Source organism: Amia ocellicauda, chromosome 13, assembly GCF_036373705.1.
Source record: "Amia ocellicauda isolate fAmiCal2 chromosome 13, fAmiCal2.hap1, whole genome shotgun sequence".
Classification (NCBI taxonomy): Eukaryota; Metazoa; Chordata; class Actinopteri; order Amiiformes; family Amiidae; genus Amia; species Amia ocellicauda.
The window spans coordinates 3,859,268-3,877,623 of NC_089862.1; positions in this window are offsets into that span (position 1 = coordinate 3,859,268).

Below are 18,356 nucleotides of genomic sequence, written 5' to 3' on the forward strand. Positions count from 1 at the left end.
ATTTAAAACTGCCAATTTGAATCCCTCTCTATAATATTAGAGAACTTGCAAACATATGTGGCATTTGTAAAGCTAATCAACATACATTTGCTAACTAGTGACACTATGCTGACAGAACCCTTTGAAGCCCTATCATGTAAAAGTGGCTTACCAAGAAGATTGAACTGCTAAACTATTATGAGACGCTTTTCATTACAATCTTTAGTGATTGTTACTATCTTGCACCAATTGTGCCATCCTTTACTAAAACACCCGTGTCATAGGACTTCTTTGGTTTATAGCCAATTCTGCAATACCACCAATCCCAACTACAGGCAGGGAATTGGCTTTAATAATTGTTTGGATCGTGATTCCTTAATAAAAACATAATATCTACACCATAAAATAAACAATTAAAAAGTTAATAAAAGCTGCCCAAAGTTTTCCTCCAATGCCCACATCAACAGTACATTTCACTTTTGGTTATAGTTACAAATAATAATACAGTAATGCACTGTAGTAAAAATGCCATCAAACCATTTTCCAATCCTCCCCTAACTATGCTCAACAGTCTTAATGTTTTGAATCATGCCCTTTATATCTGTTGCTCAACAATATTCTATGGCCAAACTCCAGGAGAACCGATTCATTTTATACAAAGCATGGCTTTCTGAATCCATTCAAGCACACGCTCATTGTTAATAATCATCATGTGGATTAATCTCCTTTCACAGTCTGCTGTTGATAACATACATTTATTGATAATGTGTCTATCAATGTCTGCCCTGATGTGTCTATGATGATCCTCTGTGCAACAAAAGACTGCTCCCTCAGATTCTCTTCCACAACCTCCGTGTTAACAGAGAACACTTGCCTGTGCATGAGACATAACCAGCAGCACCTTCACCACATCCCACAGTCTCTTGAACTCAGCTTTTGAGCCCATGGTCTCATGGAACAGAGTATCCAGCCTTTCTGACTCAGGGTCAGATTCTCAGAAGCCTGCTGTGAACACCCTTGAATCCCTTGAACTCCTCCAGCACATCATCACCCACACACAGCAGCTGATGAAGTCTTGGAGGACAGGGCCGTGGTCCTCCTCAGACCCTGTAAGGAGTGAGAGGAGAATTGTATCATGGGCAAATGTGAGGAGATGGCAGTTGGCGTGGTACTCTGGCAGTCATTGGTGTAAAGGATGAACAGTAGTGACAGTGCATCCCCTTGTGGTGAACCTGTGCAAGTATGGCGGGTGACTGACATGGTGCTATTTACATAGACTCTCTGTGGTCTATTAATTTAAAATTCCATAATCCATGAAATGAGGGAGAGATGGAAGTGGATGTTGAGTTTGCTGGCAAGGATGGCAGGCTGCATTATGGTAAAAGCAAATGAGAAATCCAGGAATAGGAGCCTAACTATGGCCCCCTGGTCTCCAGGTGTCTGTGAATGGTGTCCAGTAGAAACAGTTTAGCAATTGTTGCCACCTTTCTAGGTACGGAACACAAACTGTAGAGGATCCAGCAGAGAACCTGCCGCTGATGTAACGTGTGCCTTGACATGTCCCCAGGACCTTCATCACAGGTTGAATAGGAATTAATCAAAGGAACAATAAAGGGATTGGAGGCTGCAAGCTGTGTGGGACAGTAGGATCAGGCCAGGTCACTGGAGGTCAAGTTTTAGCTTTGCTCAGATCCCCACCCTCGCACCATTTCCCACCATTTGGCCCTGTATCTCTCACTGCTGGGCTCTGTGGCCAGAGTGCTGCCCACTGTGCATGTGGACATTGCGAGACCCCGAAGCAGCCCAGGTTTGTGATGATTCCTTGAAGTTTTCCTTAAAGATTTCAGGAGGAAAAAATTACATATTTATTCTGGCTGTTGGAAGATTCCCACAGTTTAGGTGTTACACATGTAAAAACAATGAACAACCACGAGAATCTGAAAAAATATATATAATGTGCTAAAGGGATGAAAACCCAGCCACTACTGGCTCCCTTGAACAGGACCTGTAAAACAGCACAGGAGAGCATCACAGTGAGGCTGCCTTCTCCCTCACATAGTGGCATCATGATTGTGGGAGTGAACCAAGGGGGGTTTTGTGAAATGTAAAATAATTGTTACTTTTGAGGAGGAGATGGGAGGTGAGTCTGAGACATTCTAGCACAGAGACGGAGAAAAATAAAAATAAAGGAGCAAGAACAAACACAGGACACTACTGTCACCCTGCGCTGACCCTGAAAATGAAAAAGAGACAGACAGACCTGTGGAACTACACAAATATAGATATTGTAAGTGAACCTCAGAGAAAGATAGAGAGAGGGAGAGAGGCTGGACACTCGAAGGGCCCTGAGACGGACAGCCTGGAGACAGTGAGGCAGTGAAACAGTGCGAGACAGTGAGACAGTGAGGCAGTGAAGAAGTGTGAGAGAGTCACCGAGGGGCACAGTCTGCAGCAGGGGCAGGATAAGCTGGCATGGGCTCAGCTGGGTCAGAGCTCACCGGTGTCCTGCTGGTTCTGCTGGGGAGACTGGTGGCCACCATGCTGCCCTACTGGTACACTACAACTGATTGTTGCATGAAGGGGGCTGTGGATATAGCTCACCTCAATACACCCAGGCAGCTGCCAGTGTGAGCTCTTGGACTCCCTTCAGACTGATATCCCTGTCCTGGATTGAGCTTAGATCACAGTGCTGTCCTCTGTGCTGTTCTCCCTGCTGGTGCTGCACTAATGAACACCAACTTGGCCTAGACGTACAGTAAAGGTCAAAGATAAATCTTTAAAGATCACGTATCTTTTCACAAAATGGATCAAATTGCACTTTCTGCAGTTGTTTTTCCCATTATTTATTTATTTTAAATGTTATTTTTATATGTGTTTTGTTATTTCAGTTTAAGGTTTTGAAGAAAAGTTTAAAAATTGTCGCCCTCTTGTGTGTAAAAGGTGCAAAAGCTTACAGCACCTGGTATTCCCAGGCACTCTGCCATCCAAGTACTGGCCAGGCCCGAGCTTGCTCAGCTTCCGAGATCGGACATATTTAGTCAGTAAGATTCTGCTGATCATTGTAAAGACAAGACCTTGTCATCTATTGCTGTTATTTTGTGTAAAACGTGTTTGTTCTGAGGGATTTCTAAGACGTGTAGGGATGTTACTCTTGTTTTATTACTACCACTGTGACAATTCTCCCAGACTATCTGAAAACTATAGGCCATTATCGGTGTTCATTTCTGCCGATTGCCAATAGTTTCAAAAAGCTGTTATCGGCCCCGCTGGGGAGTTTGTTCCAGATTGTGATGACTCTCTGTGTGAAGAAGTGTCTCCTGTTGAATGCCTTGAAGCCCAATTTCCATTTGTGTCCCCGGGTGCGTGTCCCTGATCTGGAAAAGCTCCTCTGGTTTGAAGTGGTCGATGCCCTTCATGATTTTGAGGATTTGGATCAAGTCCCCAAGTATTCTTCTCTGTTCCAGGGTGAAAAGGTTCAGTTCCCTCAGTCTCTCAGTAGGACATTCCCTTCAAACCTGGAAAAAATCTGGTTGCTCTCCTCTGAACTTCCTCTAGAGCAGCGATATCTTTCTTGAAGTGTAGAGCCCAGAACTGTACACAGTATTCCAGATGAGATCTAACTAGCACATTGTACAGTCTTAACATTACTTCCCTTGTTTTAAATTCTACACTTTTGACAATATACCCTAACATTCTGTTTGCCTTTTTTATTGCTTCCCCACACTGTTTGGATGGAGAAAGTGAGGAGTCCACATAGACTCCTAGGTCTTTCTCATGCGTTACTTCATCTAGTTCTATTCCTCCCATAGTGTAATTATAGTGGACATTTTTGTTACCTCCATGTATTACCTTGCACTTGTCCACATTGAATTTCATCTGTCAGGTGTCGGCCCACAACTGAATATTATCTAAGTCCCTTTGAGTAGCCTGTGCTGCCGAGATTGTATCTGCTGAGCCATCTATTTTAGTATCATCGGCAAATTTGACAAGTTTGCTAACTATCCCAGAGTCCAGATCATTAATATAGATTAGAAAAAGCAAAGGCCCTAGTACTGATCCCTGTGGACCTCACTCCAGTTAGAAGCAACTCCTCTAATCGACACCCTCTGTTTCCTATACATCAACCAGTTCATAATCCATTTACTTACATTACCCTGAATGCCTACAGCTTCCAATTTGAGGATCAGTCTTTGGTGTGGAACCTTATCAAAAGCTTGTTGAAAATCTAAGTATATCATATCATATGCTTTCACATGATCTACAGCTGCAGTTGCATGTTCAAAAAATTCTAATAAATTAGTAAGACATGATCTGCCTCGTCGAAACCCATGTTGACTATCTCCAAGAATATGGTTTTCATTAAGACGCTCCTCTTTTTTCTGTCTAATCATTTTTTCCAACATTTTACAGGTGATGCAGGTGAGACTGATTGGTCTGTAATTTCCTGACTCAGTTTTGTCCCCTTTCTTGTGGATTGGTATGACATTTGCTGTCTTCCAGTCAGTTGGCACATCCCGTTATAAGTGTCATTTGGAATATTTGACTTAGCGGCCTATAAATAATTTCCCTAATTTCTTTAAGTACTGTTGGAAGTATACCATCTGGCCCAGGTGATTTGTTTGTTTTTAATTCTGCTAGTCCCTTTAGTACCTCCTCCTCATTTATCCTGATCTCCCTTAGGATTTGACTGGACTGATTGTTAACCTGTGGCATGTTATCCGTCTTTTCATTCTTAAAAACCTCTGTGAAATACTCATTTAGAACATTTGCTACATCTTGTTCGTTTTCCAAGATACTTCCATTTTTGCCCTTTATCTGTTTCACTTCTTCCCTTATTGTCCTCTTGCTGTTGTAATATTGGAAAAAGCTTTTTGCATTAGTTTTAACTCCAAGAGCTATTTTTCTTTCTATTTCCCTCTTTGCTTTCCTGATCCTTTTCTTAAGATCTCCTTGCAGTTCAACATATTCTATGTATTTTGTTTAGTCTCCGTCCCTTTTGTATGCGCTATACAACATTTTCTTCCTCTTGATATTTTTTTGCATACCTCTATTAAACCATTTTGGTCAATGTTTTTTGGTCCTCAATTTGCTAAGTTTTGCTGAGCCTTAAGTAGTATATTCTTAAAATATAACCATCCATTTTCAACTGAATCTGTATCCAGTGTGCTCCAGTCTACCGCCTCATACCTTCAAGGTTTGCTTTTCTGAAATTGTAGATCATTGTTTTAGACTTGGTCCTTGTTTTTTGAAAGTATGCCTCAAAGCTAACCATGTTGTGATCACAATTTGCCATTGGTTCTCTAACTAATTTCCCTCTGACTCTATCTTGGTCATTTGAAAATATCAAGTCAATGCATGCACTCTCCCTGGTTGGTTCCCTGACAAATTGAGTTAGAAAGCAGTCATTTACCATCACAACCATTTCTATTTCTGCTTCTGTAGTCCCAACCGGGCTTTCCCAGTCTATGTTTTGGAAATTGAAATCCCCCATTATAACAGCCACATCCTTGCTACATGCAGTCCTGATTACACTGTACAATGCAACATCTTGCTGAATATCTGAGTTGGGTGGTCTGTAACACACTCCTACCACTAATCCTCCAGATCTCTTGTCCAAAAGTTTCACCCACAAAGATTCTGTTCCGTTCCTAGGATTTAATTTGAGCTCTTCTACCTCAATGTCGCTTCTGACATATAATGTCCACCTCCTCTTCGATTTTGCCTGTCTCTCCTAAACTGTGTGTATCCTTCTAACTTGTACTCATCCCCATCGTTTTCTGTAAGCCATGTTTCTGTCACTCCTACAACATCATAGTCACATGCCAGCACTGTGGCTTCTAAGTCCAACATCTTGTTCCTTATACTCCTGGCATTGAGGTACAAACATTTCAGGACTTTCCTACTAGCGGGTTCCCTTTGTTTTCTTTCCTTAGAGGAACATCTCCCATTTTCAGAGCTCCCTGCCCCTGGTCCCTAGTTTAAATGATTCTCAATTTCTCTGCCCATACGTTCTCCCAATGCATTATCCCCCCTTCTGTTTAGATGAAGACCGTCCGGTTTGTACAGGTCCCATCTATCCCAGAAGAAAGACCAATGCTCCATAAACCTAAACCCCTCTTCCCTACACCAAGATTTCAACCACGTGTTAAACTTTCAAATCTCTGCCTGTCTCCCTGGCCTGGCACATGGTACTGGAAGGTACATATAATATACACGTTTAGAACAAGTGAAACTTCATGTACATATGTTAGAATGTATTCCAACATTGTTGTGTTGCTAACTAATTTAATGTGATGAAATAGTAATTTGTTAAGAGTTTATTTTACAGAGTGTTAGGATGATTAGTTTCAGTACATGCTGTCTGTAGCTTCCCGCGTGTAAGCACTTGCTCACTTTACTTTTCCTCATGTCAGGTGTGCACTGCGTGCAACATAAATAAGCTCATCACCATTCATTCTGTTGTATTCACCGCACATTATTTGATCTAATTCAAGTACGTTAATCTATAGTTGTATTGTTGGCTAGTTGCCATTATTTACAAAATAGCTGGTGGTCTTGTAATGTAATGTGTTTGACACAAAAATGTATTTATTTTTATTTATTAGGGGCAATTGCTTTTGTCATAGTTTCCTTTTAAAATGTTTAATATTTACAACAGGAATATATATTTTTTCTATACAGTGTAAGAATGTTATTACTTTTAAGTAATGGTCAATGAAGTAGCTGTATTATTGTATTATCAATTGAATCCAGCACAGTCTGTGTTTGGCTCTACTGAGGAGAGGTGTGCACTGCGTGCAACATAGAGAAGCTCATCACAATTCATTCTGTTGTATTCACTGCATTTATTTAATCTAATTCAGAATAAAAGACCAGTAACCAGCAGCCAGCAGAGTCCTGTTCATTATCCATACACCAGAAAACAACGCAGAATCGTAGTAAGACAGGCTACATTGGTGCCGTGACCTGGATTCGAACCTGGGTTGTTGCGGTATCTACAGCATTTAAGTATTTATATCCTAGTTGTTTTTTTTTTAAGTGAAGGACATTGAGACATTGTGTTGTATGTTTTTATTAATTCTTATTCTGACAGGTTTCACATTTCCATTGTTTTTTATATATTTGCTTGAGTATTTCATTATCAGTAAGAATTACTTCCATTGTTAGAGAAGGGGATAATGTTTCTGAAGATACTGATGAGCTTGATTTTTGTTCTGGGAGGGGGAGGTTTTTCAGAGAATTACCTCAATCTCCAGCTAGAGCTGTAGGTTTTGCAAACTTACATCAACCTCCAGCTAAAGCTACAGGTTTTGCAGGCTCGCCTACATTATGCTCCAGACGCATACTTAAAGACACACTCTCACTCAGTCAGGACATGACCAGTCCAGAGATAGGTGATCTCATCACACAAATAGCTCAACAAATAGGCCAGTCCATCTCTGCTCAGTTACAGATGGATAGTAAAGGAAGGGAAGGTAGAAGCACACAGGCTCATAGCATAGGTGCAGACCAGCCACTCACTGACCCACCTTTACTCAGCCTGACTGGTGTAAAGCTAGTTATGCAGTCAGATATGAAAGAGCCCCCCTGTTTCAGAGGAGATGGGTCTGACAAAAACTCAGTTCACGAGTGGGAAGAGCTCATGGAAGTGTACTTAAGAAAGAGAGGTGTTCCAGTGCAAGAGCAGTCACAAGAGATAATATCCAGACTAATGGGGAAGGCCAAAGATATAATAAAGATAACACTCTGCAGTAACCCATCATTGAAGCCTAATGAGAACCCCAAGGTAATCACAGATATTCTGAAACAGCATTTCAGTGAGATGACATATTCATCCATGCCCCTTGCTGATTTCTATAGTACCTTACCAGTTACAGGAGACAATGCCATGGATCCGTTTGAACAAAGCAGTTGATGTGGCAGATGAGGGCTTGAAGAGGCAGGGCGAGAGTATCGGTGACCCCAGCCGCGCGGTGACAAGGATGTTTTGTCAAGCATTGCCCGGACCCCACACTCGCTGCAGTGATGAAGTTTAAAACAGCTGACAAGTGGATGGCAAGTGAGATACAGGAGCATTTAGATGAAAAGCACAGCTACTGACTAGACCGAGACGTTCTGCCACCGTGAAGCACGTCACAGCCCATGTCCAGACGTCTGAAGATGATGACTGATGACTTCTAGCTGTCCAGTGGTGCCTCCTGTCCAGACTGAGGTAATGGTATCTTCTCCTGCTCAGGCTGATAGTTGCATGCAAACTCTGGTCAGTCTTCTCGATCGTGTGTTGGCGCAAAACAAGCAAACAGACAGAGCACAGCGGTCAACCCACCTGAAGCGTTGCAGAGTCTGACACACGTTAATAGACACTAGATTATAGGTGGCCCTGCCTATCCTTAATCATTGAACAATAATCAATTAGGGAGAACTGTGGTAACAAGAAATGATAGAATCTTTCTCGGCACCCAAACGTAAATGAGACTGATATATATAACGAGAAGTTATTTGACATAAATACTAACCTGCATTAGTTATTTAATGTCCGACTAACAATACTAATGAGAGACTCACCTTCGTCTTATTAACCGGTATTGTAGTCAATGTGTTTGTAATTTTGTTTAACGATTTGTGTGTTATCATATGCGATTCCATGTTCTTTGATTTGGTCACGGAAGTGATTTGTCTTTGATTTGTTGATCTTGAGTGAATTTTAATTAGTTTTTCCCATTTTGTATAACTAGTGTAGTGTTACATTTTATCTTTGTTTTTAATACATTTGAGAATGTATATCTTTGGAATTGGTGTCTGCGTCCAATTATTGCAGAAATTGAGTTCTACAAGATTCTAGGATTCTTGATATTTATAAGCGTACCTTACGCTACACACTGCAGTACCGGCAGGCATTCAGGTAGTGGTGCAGAATACACAGAAAGTACAGACGTTCAGTGTATTATTATATGCTCCAGTCATTGTAAATAGTCAGTTCCAGTTGAAGGGAACGCTAGATTCAGGTTCCATGACTTGTACCTTTAGTGAGGCCGCAGAGCAGAAAGTGTTACAAGAGAAAGTTCTTTCCAAAGAGAAACCGTTGACAGAACCAGTCATTCTAGTTGGTTGTGGAGGACAAAAAGCACAACCAAAGTGCATGTACGAGGTCGAGTTGAAAGTGTATGGTGTGAGCTGCATCGTTCCTGTTCTCCTGGTGTCAGGCCAATACGACGACCTCATTCTTGGCACAAATGTTATCAATCACATCATGCACCAGATGAAGAGCAGAGATAATTATTGGAGGCTCATATCCCAAGGCAGTCCTCAGTCATCTCCAGAATGTCAACATTTCCTTGACATGATGACAAGCCTCACTCGTTGGAGGGGTGGAGAGATGCCCACCAAAATCGGAAACAGTGAAGCTTACTCAGGCAGTCTGAGGGGAAGGGGGATTCTTCCGTGTGGTGTACCTATTGTGAACAGAAGAGACTTTAATACCTTGTCGTTGCTTTCTGTATTGTATATTAGGAACTTGGGTTTTATTTATTCTATTCAGTCTATTTCTTATTTTCTTTTTGTGTTATTCTGGGTAGGGTTTTTAGTGTTTTATGTGCCCATTTTATTAAAGGCATTTTAATATAGGGTTTTAGAATTAAATGTATGCCAAATTCCTAAGGTTCTGTGCTAGTACAGTCTTCATGCCCTGTTCTAGCTAAATATAATTGTTACTTTTTGTGAACTTGCCTTCCATGTGGTGGTGTTCTGGGGTCCGGTCGAGCCTGCCCGGTAAGAGAACTGACGGGGGTGAACGAGGTCCTCTCTCGTTAAACAAAAGTGGTGGCGTGGTCGTGAGTGTGTCGCCCCCTACGCACCCCATAGGCGGTGACACAAGCAAAACTCAGAGTGGTTCACAGAAATGATACCCAGCCCACAGACTTGAATTTTTAGCCTTAAAATGGAGTGGAAGCAAGAACATCGTAGCTGATGCGCTTAATCGGGATCCATTTGACAAACCAGTCAGTCACAGACTCCTCAATGAGCAATATCACAGCCTACTTGCTGAAGCTGATGCAGTGAAAGAAGACACGGTTCAGGATGCCTTCTGCCTGAAGGTCCAGTGTCACTGGGCCAAAAAACAAGTTCCAGCAGCGACAGTGAATCTGTCAGACTATCCTCCACACTCCTGCAATGCTGCAGCAGTTAAAGCAGTCCACGAGTCTCAAGACAAATGGGATATGGCAACAGAATCTAGAGCAGCGCAGCTTGTCCAGTCCCTCCAGCAGCTCGCACCGCCAGGACAAAATCAACTTCCTGTGTTCTCTCTGGAAGAGCTCCAACGGAGTCAGGAAAATGACCCCACCATTTCCAAGGTCATTCTATTTGTGAACTGCAAAAGATGTCCTTCAAGGCGAGAGAGGAATGGATATGATTCAGGAGCCTTAGTACACAACAAGCAGTGGGAGAGACAGAAAGTCCAAAAAGGAGTACTTTACAGAGTGACTAAGGACCCCTTGAGCAAACAGAAAAGACATCAATATGTACTGCCACAAAGTCTGAAGGAGAAAGCACTGAAGGGCATATATGATCTCGCTGGCCATCAAGGACAGGGAAGAACATGAATGTATTCATAAATTATTAATCATGCGCAAACCATCCCGGCACACATGACTTGTAGGGGCGCTGGATTCGGCGTAACACCGGACCAGATCATGACCAGTTAATTAACAAACAACATTTCTGTTCAATCTGTACCGTCGCATTAACTCTCATCATCATAATATCGCTGTAACACGTCTTTCCTTTCACGGAAGGTGCGCTCAGTCGTCTTTCATTTGCCAATGTCGTCGGTCATTTGCCAATGTCGTCGGTCAAATTTACCAGCCACAAGTGTAAGGCAACTCAACTTTAAGTTTATGATAGAGTATTTGTCGGTATGTTTCAAAATATGAAACAATTTGTTGATGTTGTAGTGTTGGTATGTTAGCTGATTTGGCAAACCGCAATATCATGTTTTTTGAAAATATATGGCATCTGGACAGTCTTCGATCCAGGAGGACATATTTCATGCAGAGCAATGAAGCATAAGTAAGGTGGTTAAGGATGTGGAAAAATAATTACTTAATTAGTTTTAGTAATAATTACTGGCTTTTTGATTACCTGGATCAAAGTGTTTCAGAATTATAATAAGACAGAAAAAAAAAAGGGCCGCAACTAACACATGAATACATACACAGCCAGCTATGTATTTTGTATTTGCTGGAACTCGAACGCACAGTTGTGTTTCTGAACTCAGAACGGCAGTCTGAGTGTGGTTTGGAGAGGAAAAGTCAATCGTTTAGTCAAGCAGACTGTATAAATTAGCTAGCTAGATAGGTCTTATACATTTTGTATTTCCCTGTTGTGACCGGAAAACATTGCCACAAGGACGCTAATGTTAAGGCATTTTCATTGCAGCTCACATTGCTAAACTGGCAACTGAATGAAAATGTGTACAAAATGAAAAAGAAAAACATATTGGTCAGTCAGTTACAGCTGTGATTGCAAAATATTCCTTTATAAAACAAATAGTCACAACCTTTAGAGTTAATTTGAAATTCTGACAATAAAAAGTTGTGATAATGTAGGGAAACAATAATAATGGTTATTTCTTTCCATTAAACAACATGTGGCCTATTGTCTTGTTCTCTGCACATGAATTAGAATGGAAATCGACTATCCGGGCATTTAGTGACGTCATGTCACAGTAACCGCAGCGATAAACCAAAACAATCCCATCAGCCCTTGCGCTAGAAATAGCCTGTCTCTGTAACCGTTCTGTGTTTTATGGCGTTTCTAAAGCTGCTGCTTTGCTGCTTCATGTCCTGGAAACAGCCCTGGTGCCCGTGGCTTTTGTAGAGGGTAAGAGTCTGTGGGTTGTGTAGTATTCCTATGGTAGGAGCACAAGTGAATTGAGTAGCTGCCCCAATCCGAGTGTGATCTTCCTATGCCAATACTGGGTTACATTTCAGTTGTAAAACCCCAAAGACAGAAGTGTTTTTAAGATCATTGTCCCATTTCTCGACAGATTTCTTAGTCATGATTTCATTGTACTAACACGTTGTAGTCAAACGTGTAGATTAAACTAAATGTATGGTTTGATTAGATTATGCAACTGAATATTGTAACTAGACCTTTGCTGAATACGCGATTGCACAGTAACGCATGTCGGTAAGGTTCATGGTAACTCATATACCAGTGCAATGTGCACAAAGGAGTTTGTATTACAGGGGTTGTTTAGAAATAAATGCTGTCCCAAAACTCCAGCATGAGGGGACTGTGTGCCCAGTTTATATGAGCATAATCCTTATTGCTTGTAGGTCATTTCATCAAGTGAAATGGCCAGCTCTGTGCCCAGTGAGAAACCACCCTGGTACAGATGCATAGCCGCACACCTCCCAGTAAGTCGGTTCTGGGTACCAGGCAATAACTACCCATCTTGACCAGATGCAAGTCCAGGCAGGTAGATCAGAGCAGATATCCAAAGCTAAAGGCATGCTAAAGCAGCTGAAGTGATGGGATGTAGTCATGTTTGAACACTTCATGTGGGACATTGTCCTGGTTCTCAAGCAGCTTTCACTCACAGCTCAGGCAAAGGAATCAACAACTGGGGATGAATACAGGTCCTGGAAGTGTCTATGGCAACACTGGCCATATATAAAACAAGATCCACACCTAAGGAGAAAGCCTTTGGGTACCTAACCACCTTTAGGGAACATACATTAGGTGGAACAAAGGACATCACAATCACAAGAAACAAAGTCCTTGACAAGCTTCAGAAGTGCCTGACCTGTAGATCTGTCTAGGAGGCCCACACTGGGTATGTATGTACCAGGCCAGATTGCCTTGGTGATCCTGACTCACTGTCAGAATCAGATGGTGATTCTTCTGACAGTGAGAGTCATGATGATGTCACTGTGGAGATGGAGTCAACATCCATCAATTCCTCCCAGAGAGAAACTGCCATAGAATCCACTCAAAGTGAGACAGTACCACAGGAAGTTTAATGATGAATCTGTGTCAACCCAGTCTGTGAATGACTGCAGAGAATGAGAAATTAAATTTGATTGACTGTATTATAGACTTAGACTTATAATTGTCACATTGTGCCAAATGTTGTGTCAAACTTAGTGAGAAGTCTGTTAATTGTACAGCAGTCAAGCTGGCCTGCATTAGTCAGTCACTAGTCAGTGGGAACTGTTTCTCTTTGGGTCTAGTCCAGTATGGTCCTGCCTATGACTAGTCTATTGTTGAATGGATTGTTGTTTTAATGAGGGCTCAGATTCTAGTCCAGTTGATGTTCTACTCTCAGACTTTTGATTTTAAAATTTACTTTTCACGTTGTGCCTCAGAATGCTCAGGAGTATATGAATCAGATGTGAATTGATAATGAAACAATGATTGGTAAAAAAAAATCCAGTTTAATACCTGTGAACAAAAACAATCTGAAACAGCAGAGCAGTATATCGCAAAATGGCAGACTAGTGTGACTACGGGGCAGTGAAAGAAGATCTGATTCGAGACAGGCTCATCATAGGAAGAAAGGACATGGGCGTCAGAGCTCGATTACTGCGGGAGCCAAATCTGACCTTAAATAGACATGTGCAGGTCAAGCGAACAAGCATATGAACCCTTAGGGTAGACCTGCGCTGCTTTAGGAGAACTTTGCACAAGCAAAAATTGCGAGCGAAACACCTAAACAGAGTCACAGATGACTGCAAGAAACAGACACATCTCAGACATTAATTCAATCCAAAGTGTCAGACGCAAGTGGTACGTCAATCTAAAGCTATCACACAGCCACACAGTATGACGGCAACCCTAGCTGCGAAACACAATATATTCTAGACAGGGGATCCACAGTTAATGTCATCAGTCACAGAGACTACATGCAAATCATGCAAGATGGAAATACAAAACTGAAACCAAGCAACGGGAAACAAACTATATGACAGCACGGTCATAACACCGCAGGGAGAATGCTAATATGTGCCTACCTTGTTCCCTCCACCGAAGCCATTCTGTGATGACATTTCCTGCTTCCACTTCGAAGGAATTACTGAGAACAGTGTTGATTCTGTGAAACACACAATGTTGCCGTGAAAAAGCAATGTACATCATCAGTCATAACATTATGACCACTGACAGGTGAAGTGAATAACACTGAAAATCTCGTTATCATGGCACCTGTCAGCAAGTGAACATTTTGTCCTCAAAGTTGATGTGTTAGAAGCAGGAAAAATGGGCAAGCGTAAGGATCTGAGCGATTTTGACAAGGGCCAAATTGTGATGGCTAGACGACTGGGTCAGAGCATCTCCAAAACTGCAGCTCTTGTGGGGTGTTCCCGGTCTGCAGTGGTCAGTACCTATCAAAAGTGGTCCAAGGAAGGAAAAGCGGTGAACTGGTGACAGGGTCAAGGGCGGCCAAGGCTCATTGATGCACGTGGGGAGCGAAGGCTGGCCCGTGTGGTCCGATCCAACAGACGAGCTACTGTAGCTCAAATTGCTGAAAAGGTTAATGCTGGTTCTGATAGAAAGGTGTCACAACACACAGTGCATCGCAGTTTGTTGCGTATGGGGCTGCATAGCCGCAGACCAGTCAGGGTGCCCATGCTGACCCCTGTCTACTGCTGAAAGTGCCTCCAATGGGCACGTGAGCATCAGAACTGGACCATGGAGCAATGGAAGAAGATGGCCTGGTCTGATGAATCACGAGTTGAAGGTGTTTACTTGGCCTCCAAATTCCCCAGATCTCAATCCAATCGAGCATCTGTGGGATGTGCTGGACAAACACGTCCGATCCATGGAGACCCCAGCTCGCAACTTACAGGACTTAAAGGGTCTGCTGTCAACGTCTTGGTGCCAGATACCACAGCACACCTTCAGAGGTCTAGTGGAGTCCATGCCACGATGGGTCAGGGCTGTTGTGGTGGCAAATGGGGGACCTACACAATATCAGGCAGGTGGTCATAATGTTATGGCTGATCGGTGTATATACCTTTGTGAATATGTAAGTGTGATATTTTCCCTATAAAATGATAGAATGGAGGCCAATGTGCTTTTTCTCCCTGGAGTTGAAATACGGGTCACACTGTGAATTAATCATGCACACTGAATACTGCACTGCGTTTCATTAATAAATACAGGAACTCACTATGAGCAATCAGTGTGAAGTGGACAAGTGACTTTGATACATGAATACCTGCCCCCAGCCCACACCCCCCCTATATCTGACCCACTGACCACTACTAACTTTTTATAACAAAACTGAACCAATTATGGAACAATAAAAACGTGTGACAATTTGTTAACAATTCACTCCCCTGACTTGGATATATGCATATCTATGCTGCGTCCGCAAGCGAGCGAGCTGGTGAGGGAGTCTGCCCTGAGGCATACCACTAGGGGGGCCTCGCTGAACCAGCTCTGGATAGATGCCACAGGGGCTCCTTGGGAAAGGTTCTGGGCTGCCCATTAGCGAAGACAGCAGTCATGCTCTACTGGGAACAGAGATTCAACAACCGTGTACAAAGCGGGGCAACAGAAGTCAGTTCTTGTGCCTCTGCATCCCACAGTAGCAGCGGCCCCTTGCCCCACTAGCACAGCGAGGACCGGGTGGAGCCGCACAAATGCCTCAGCTTTGCAGAAAGGGGCAATGACAGCCGTCAACCACACTCAATTTCTCTCCTCTCTCAGTCACAGTGGAGCAGCGGATGCTTACAACTCTCGCCACATTGTGCAGTGGGTCGGTCCAAACAAGACCAAGATAAAACAAAGCATCAACGCCTCCTGAGACACATGGGAGTGCTTGATGAATCTACCTGTATGGGACCTGCTGGACTGATTTAAGGTGAGAGCAAAGATAAGAACACACTATTGTTTGTTTTACAATTAAAATGAAGTTCAAATACAAAATGATGAGCGCTCTTCATTCTCAGAGGTGAAACAGTTAACCTGGGCTGCAGGACTCAAGCAATAAGGCCCACACCTGCACTTTTAAACCTCCATTTCACCACTGCGTGTAGATATCATGCGTTTAAAGTGACTGGTGGTGAAATGTGTATATAAACACAGAGACTGAGCCGAGACACAGCCGGAGCACCGTGGCGCAGACAGCACAGCACAGCCCAGTGAAGTACATTAACAACAGATACACACACAGTTACTAATGAACTGGAGCGACTCGGGGGGTGGATACACTCTTGGTATGAGCACCCAGCTGAAAACACAGACACGGCAAAAAGGACGGTCCTGTGTGCGCGTCACTACACAATCAACCAGGAAACAGGAAGGGCCTGTATGGCGGGGGTACCTGTGCATTGCCCTGTTACCCCGCCGGGTATATTCCTGTACTGTGGGACTGTGGCCCCGCTCTTAGCTGTGCTAGTGGGGCAGGAGGCCGCAGCTACTTCTGGGCCTAATGCTCAAGCCTGGCTCGACTTACCTGGTCAGCCGGAAGATCCCCTCGGGCTCCTGGTTCCTGGATCAGGCCCCAGTCCTGAGCCACATCGCCCAGCTGTGCTCTGGAGACTCTACGATGAAGCTGGAGAGAGGGAGGAACAATGTCAGAGATATCGGACTACACATTACACGGAGAGCGGTTCTGTTCTGGTGCGACATTCAAGGTGACCCCTGGCTCCCCACACATGCTCTTACCCCTGGACAGCGAAGCCTCTGTTTGAATCCTCGGCACCCAGGAGAGGCAGCAGGGCAGCGCTGAACTCGGCCAGGACATCCTGTACAGCACAGGCCTGGCAACAGCAAAGACAAGCAGATTGAGTCAGAGTCTGGAGGGAGAGCGCTGTGCCGTGTCCTCATCATGTGGGGCTTTCTGGACATTTACCACCAAGGCGTGACTTCTGGTCCCTGACTGGAGCTTCTCCACCAGCGCTCTGAACGTCCAGGGGCCCAGGCTGCTGGCCCCGATTGCCCGCCACAGCTCCCAGCACCACTGAAGAGGATATGTCACAAACCTGGGAGGATATAACAGTTACTCAACTTTTAGTTTGACTGCTGATAAATAGTCCTTTCTTGACCAGCACTTTTAGAAGCTTATTTAGAACAAATACTACAAATTCAACAATTGGAGATACAACTCCCCACTATAGGTATGCCTCTGTTGCCTCGCCTCATGTTGCGCTGCCTGTCCCTGCAAGTGAGTCCCCCTACCCTAAGTGTTAATTACTATTACATATATAGCTCGCATAACAAGAACCTGGGAGTACATCTGTGTACCTCTGTTTTCTGTGTACGTCTACTGCACTCACCGGGATCACTGGGACCAGAAGACCACATTGCCTGTGCTGGGCCTAGCAAAATCCTATTTGTGATTGAATAAACACATATGAGACAAAGACGATCACTAAATAAATGCCTAATAGATTACATGGGGCTCATTATACTTTATAAGGGCCCTGTGTTTTGGTTGATCGTGTCATGATCAGAATGAGAACCTTTTTTTTTTTTTTTTTAAGGGTTTTCATCAAACTATCCTCTTTTCTTTATGTTCATGTCAGATGGCCCAAGCATTATCCTCAGAGAGTTACTTATTGAAGAGGGGTACTTAAAATAAAGTTTCAAATCCAGGTCTAGTCAATATAGTAGAAATAAATTAATTGTTGTAGCGTAAGGTACACTTATAAATTTCAATTTAAGAAGTGAATTTATAGTATCACCTTATCACGAATCCTGGAATCTTGTAGAACTCAATTTCTGTAATAATTGGACAGACACCAATTCCAAAGATATAAATTGTCAAATTTATTCAAAAACAAAGACTAAATGTAGCACTACACTAATTATACAAAAGGGAAAAACTAATTAAAATTAAACTCTAGATCAACAAATCAAAGACAAATCACTTCCGTGACCAAATCAAAGACCACGGGATCGCATATGATAACACAAATCGTTAAACAAAAAAGGTTATAAACACATTGATTACAATACCGGTTAGTAAGACGAAGGTGAGTCTCTCATTAGTATTGTTAGTCGGACATTAAATAACTACGCAGGTTAGTATTTATGTCAGGTAACTTCTCGTTATATATATATCAGTCTCATTTACGTTTAGGTGCCGAGAAAGATCCTATCATTACTTGTTACCACAATTTCCCTTAACTGATTATTATTCAATGATTAAGGATAGGCAGGGCCACCAATAATCTAATGTCTATTAACTTGTGTCAATTTCAGACTAAACAGTTAAACAGGAATGAGAAGATATTTCTCGGCGTTGACAGATTTTATTTCTAAAATTATCAACAAAACCGTTTAATGCAACACACATTTATATTTAAGAAAACTAAATGATATTACACATTCTAGAGTTATGAATCACAGATTAACATTTCTAATTG